This window comes from Notolepis coatsorum, assembly GCF_963971535.1.
Source record: "Notolepis coatsorum genome assembly, chromosome: 13".
Classification (NCBI taxonomy): domain Eukaryota; kingdom Metazoa; phylum Chordata; class Actinopteri; order Aulopiformes; family Paralepididae; genus Notolepis; species Notolepis coatsorum.
This window is the reverse complement of record NC_140177.1, coordinates 73,319,142-73,325,325: the sequence shown is the minus strand read 5'-3', so window position 1 is coordinate 73,325,325 and position 6,184 is coordinate 73,319,142. Positions and strand designations below refer to the sequence as shown.

The 6,184-nt window shown below is 41.4% G+C and overlaps 1 long non-coding RNA gene across 1 annotated transcript; it reads right to left on the bottom strand.

The window, feature by feature from the left end:
* Positions 1–3,264: 3,264 nt before the first annotated feature.
* LOC311239058 lies at positions 3,265–4,709 on the bottom strand. The gene is made up of 3 exons (XR_014620414.1): positions 4,687–4,709; positions 3,527–3,664; positions 3,265–3,432 (listed from the first exon to the last, which is right to left on the bottom strand). It is a non-coding gene; the product is annotated as an uncharacterized lncRNA (long non-coding RNA).
* Positions 4,710–6,184: the final 1,475 nt, after the last annotated feature.

Genomic DNA, 6,184 nt, shown 5'->3' with positions numbered 1-6,184 from the left:
GCCCATTGCAAGTTGCTGTACTCTGTTGTCTACTCTAAGCCATCCTAGGTTGGCAAAGTGTGCAGGGGTGAGGTGGGTTCTAGGAGTCAGGTCAAGCAGTAGTCTGACTAGTTTGTTTTGAGATGTTTGTAATTTGGTTTTTAGTGCCTTTGAGGTGCTTTGGTACCATGAGGTGCAAGCATAGTCGTACTGTAGTACCCTTGAATGAGTGCTCCTGCCAGAGTCTTCGGGGTATTCTTGTTTACCAGGGAGGAGATCCGGTACAAGAATCGAGTTCGTTGATTTGCAAATCTGGTATGTCATAAATGTATAGATGTAGCAGTACTGTCTATCTGTATGTCGTGTATGTCATATATGTTACGATGAATTGAAAATGGGGGACCCTGATGTAAACAACCAGTATGGCCACTACAATACTGTAACAAAAATGAGCAGAAGTATTTCAATTATTAGACGGAATGCCTATTTTTTAACAGACACAGCTACTGTACCAAGCAAGTCATACAATCACTAGTTTTGTCACATCTGGACTACTGTCCAGCAATCTAAAAAATAGTAAGATAAAATAGACAGAGTAAAATAGTGCAGTGCAATAAAATAGTAGAATAGAATAGATACAACTTATTTTTTTACAATGAGAATTTTATTACCATTGCAGAATTGGTAAACTACAGTCAATACACACAATTGTTAAGGGGATGCAGACCAGAGAAAGACGTTTGTACATTGCAAAGTTCATCCTTCCTCTGCAGAGTTAAAATAAAGCTGACTTGACCTGACTTGAAAAAAACAGTGTTGAGACAACCCCCCCCCCCCCCCCCACCATCAATGTACAGCCCCCCACCCCACCTACCCACCTATTAACACCTCATCAAGGAGAGGGGGCAGGGAGGTGTCAAATGCATCTGAGTACGGTCACAGTTCCATCCTAGAGGCTAATCTTTCCTGTGACAAAATGGCATCCAATGTAATATATTCCATAGTATATTCCACTACAATGGGTACAATACTGACCAGAGAAAGACTTTCGTCTTGTTTACATCTACTATTTTTATTATTGTCTATTTAAAACTTTAAAAAAGGGGTGAAACGATACAGCATTCACTTTACGGCCTATAGGGATATTTTATTTCAATTCTCTGTTAGAAAAGAGAAATATTAAGCCCTGTGCAAGGAATAATATGAAAATGTGCCATTGAATAGCCTGTAGCTAGATATGACATTTGGACATGACATGTTTGTCCTCCATAGATACAGTAATTGAATGGAAATTGTATTAACAGATTGCAAAATGGGTACAATACAGTACAGCTCAATACACACAATTGTTAAGGGGATGCAGACCAGAGGAAGACTTTCGTCTTGTTTACATCAGGGTCCCCCATTTTCAATTCATAATGACAACAGTACCGATAGGAGATAAGATAAGATAAAAAACTGAAGAATATTGATCAGGCCAGAGTTACATTATTATTTCAGGTGTATTCTCATCAGAAGCCATGGAGAACTATAAGTCTTTAGAGGCATACCGCTTCTTTGTGTTCCACCGGAAACTGACAAGGTGCACCTTGTTGCGGGCGGATGTCAGACCATCCTACAGAGTGAATGATGATCCACATCATCCTTGGGTGGCCTTAGATGGCACGGGAAAGGTGGTTGCAGGTCACTGTGACTGTATGGCAGGGTGAGTTATACAAAATAATATTTTTTAAATAAAAAATAAATAATAAAAAGAATGTTGCCACAAATTTACCAGTGTTACCCACCCAACAGGAGCAACAGGCGGCCAGCAGCACAAGCACTCCAGTCTACTGCTTGTGTAAAACAACAACAGAATCAGAGAGCATGGTTGGCTGTGACACCTGTGATGACTGGTTCCATCCCAGGTGTCTAAACCTCAAAAGGCTACCGAAAAGCAAGACATGGTATTGCCCGGAGTGCAGAAAAAAGAAAAAGAAGTCTAACCCTAACTAAGTTGCTGTACTCTGTCGTCTACTCTAAGCCATCCTATATTGTCAAAGTGGGCAGGGGTGAGGTGCGTTCTAGGAGTAAGGTCAAGCAGTAGTCTGACCAGTTTGTTTTGTGATGTTTGTAATTTAGTTTTTAGCCCTTTTGAAGTTTTATGTTATGGCTTCCTTCTTGGAGAAAATGTAGGTCTGCCAATGCTGCTGTTATGCATATGTTATGCATTGTTGTGCATGTTGAAACTTGAAATAGCACTTTTGTATTTTTGTATATAAAAAAAATAAGCATTTTTTACATGCATTGTTGTGCATGTTGAAATTGTAGGCCTGCCAATGCTGCTGTTATGCATATGTTATGCATGTTTAAACTTGAAATAGCACTTTTGTATTTTTGTATATAAAACAAATAAGCATTTTTTTACATGCATTGTTGTGCATGTTTAAATTGTAGGCCTGCCAATGCTGCTGTTATGCATATGTTATGCATGTTTAAACTTGAAATAGCACTTTTGTATTTTTGTATCTAAAAAAAAACATTTTTACATGCATTGTTGTGAAATAGCACTCAGTCACAGAAAGTGAATGTGACAATACATTTTTTGTATTTTTGTATCTAAAAAAAAGCAATAGCAGAAGTTAGTTTTGCATTTTCTTTACTTGCATTGTTGTGCATGCTGAAATAGCACTCACAGATAAAACTGCAATAGAAGAACAGAACATTTCATTCTTATTTGTATATTTGAACAATAAAGCAAGGTTATTCTTTCAAAATGATGTTTGCTATAGTTGTTGTGCCCATGGTATGTGGTTGACAAACATTGACATTGACAAACATATTTACAATTAGCATTTTATAAAGTAGAACTGTAATGTGTACTTTCTCAGTCAGTGCTAAGTGCAGTCATCTTATGCAGCATCACTTTTCACATCAAAACAAAAGTAGAACTGTAATGTGAGACGGGGAAACTTTGTTTTGAATACTGGGGGGATGGTTGAGAATATTTGGTCCCGCACTGCCATTTAATCAAGAAGTCAAGCTTGACGTACATCAGGTCTATCCAGGTCCAGAACACTTTGATGACTGTTGCCTTTGACACACCTCTGATGTGGGAAATGAGGTCAAAGGACATGTCGTGACGCAGTTTGACAAGGGTGATAAATAGCTGATCTATGGGTGAGATTATGGTGCTCCTTGTCTTCTCTGTGTGACAGTAAGAAAACAAGTTCTGAAGCACTGGCCAGGTAACACCTGTCATCATTTTGCATTTGGTGTTGTTGCTGTCCGACTCGACCTTGGTTCTCTGTTGGTCACCATCCTCCTTGGCTGCATCCCTCTCCTCTCTGAGAGACTGCATCTCGTCAAACAGAGACTGCTCAGTGATGGGAGGTGTGGCTGCTTCCTCAACTTGGGCTGCTGCCTCAACTTGGATGTCTTGGCTGCAACGTTTAGTCCTCTTGTGGGGAGTCACTTTAAATGAAATAAAAACCATACTAATAAGAAACTGCAATTTAGGAACCCATTGATTTTGGCACATAACTGAAAACTAGATGATATCACTTACGATGGTATGAAGAGGAGTTCCTTTTTGCACGCCGCTCATGGCGACTGATGTTCGTTGACGTAGATGGTGTAGACTGTGATGTTGAAGGGAATACAGATGGAATGTAGTCTGGGTGTGTTTGGTCATTGACCTTTGCACCTGAATGAATGAATGAATGAATGAATGAATGAATGAATGAATGAATGAATGAATGAATGAATGAATGAATGAATGAATGAATGAATGAATGAATGAATGAAAACGTTATTAACAGATTGCAGAATGGATACAATACAGTACGGCTCAATACACACAATTGTTAAGGGGATGCAGACCAGAGAGACTTTCGTCTTGTTTACATCAGGGTCCCCCATTTTCAATTCATAGTGACATTTGTGACATACTCAACATACATGACATCATGACATTTATGGCATAGGGACATACATGACATACAGGTATATAGTACTGTTACATTTGTGACATAATATGATATGCAAATATACAGTACTGTTACCCCATAGATCCTGACAGAGAGTATATACATATGACATGTATATTACAAGCAATACGACTATTCAATAACAAGTCCTTAGAGCAAGGACAACAACACTGAATGTGATTGATAAATAGTATACTAGTAACATATAAAAATGAAAAAGGCATGTAGGCTACACTGAGAATGGACTATTATGGGGAAGTAGCTAGCAGAGACTGCTAGCTAATCAATCAATCAGCTAGCAGCTAACATCTGCTGTTTACAGCCTCACAGCCAATACAACTTAATTTACTATATAAATATGTGTTCCTTATTCTCACCTGTTATGAAATGGGTAGAGCAGACATACGTAGAATTTGACTTGGGGGACCAGGGTCTGCTTTGGTCGACTCTCCCGTCTGCTCTACCCAGTCAAAGGAAGTTGACTTCGAGAATATACATATGTGTACAAGGGAAGACTACTCGAAATGTGTTGTTTTATTTGTGCATTAAGCCAGTCAATTTGCTCTTTGTATGGGATTATAACGGAGTTGTTCTTGTTTGTGTGCTCCCCTCGCATTTGACGATCAATTGGACTTGAAAACAGCAGTGACCACCACTCGTTAGATCATATGAAACAGTAGCCCCTGTCACGTCACGTAAGCGGCAGATAAAACAGTGAAGATCAGATCATTTGACTTACCACTTAATCCAACGTTCATTCCCCACAAGCGTCTCCGGTGACCCGAACACCAGCCAGTATTTACCCTGGTCGATTTGGTCGTCCACTCCTGCACTGTTCCCGGCACACGCTGCCGATTAAGGGCACGTACTTGGTCCTCAATAATGGACATTAGTGGACAAACCACTAAAACAATGGGGTTTACGTGCCATTTGGAATAGCCATAGGTCTTTGCTGTAGCCGGTATTTTTGTATTTCCGATTCACATTTAGGAGGCATAGCAAGTTCGGTTGTCTCGAAGGAAGGATATAATTCCAACTTGACTTTGAATTTGCGCCTCCTGGCGGCACAAAACAGAAACCGCACCCACCCTAATAAAACCATTTGACGAGAACCGTTAACGGGCGGCAGAGGGCGTTGAAACGGCGGTAGGAGGGACCTCAATTTGCAATGCTGTAACTGTACATGAGACTGAAGAATGAAAGAGGAAACATTCACTGTGCTCTTCTTATGCAGAAAGCGCGCATCTCACCGCTGAAGGTCACAACAATACCCAGGTTAGAACTTACCGCAGCAGTTGTCTCAGTCACCGTGAGCAATATGCTCAAAGAAGAATTAGGATACTGTAATGTAGAAGAGTTCTTTTGGACGGATTCAAAGGTTGTGTTAGGCTACATTAATAATGAAGCTTGCCCCTTTCACACCTTTGTGGCAAACAGGGTGCAGAATATCCGTCATGACTCAGACCCCAATCAGTGGTTTCACGTAGACCGACTGAACAAGTTTTCATCCTGGTCTCAGGCCATCAAGGCAGTGGCGCGTATCCTGCGGCGTGCAAGTAAAGTCAAATCATGTGACCTCTCAACAGTTGATGAAAGACAAAGTTCAGAGACTCATCATCAAGGACATACAAAGCCAAGCATACAGAGATGAGATAAAGCTACTAAGCAAAGGACATCGGCTCCCAAGATACAGCAAGCTGCACCACCTAGACCCTTTCCTGGACACAGAGGGTGTGCTTAAGGTCGGAGGCAGGCTCAGCCATTCATCTTTCCAGAGCACATTCAAACACCCAACTGTCATTCCTCAGGGATATCACATGACAAATCTGATCATCGCCCATCATCATAAAAGAGGGAAACATCAGGGTAAAGGCTTCACCATCAATGAAATTATGTCCAGTGGCTATTGGATCTGTGGACTGAGCAGAGCAGTTGCAACCTACATCCGTCACTGTGTGACGTGTCGAAGGCTGAGAAGGCCTGTTGAAGGGGCGGTCAGGTGGCGTAGCAGAGATTGCGTTCATCACCAACACCGGAGATGCTGGATTCGCCTGTTCGAATCCAGCTCCCGGCGTTGTCACCAGCTTGGCTAGCCGTTCACACTAATACAATTGGCAGTATTAGAGGGTGGGAAAGCTGGCGGGGTGGGTCCAGGTCGTTGTAAACAGCGACTCCTACAGTTCGGTCAGGGCGCCTGCTCAGCGCTGATGAGATCTAAGGGGGGTAGTGTGATGACC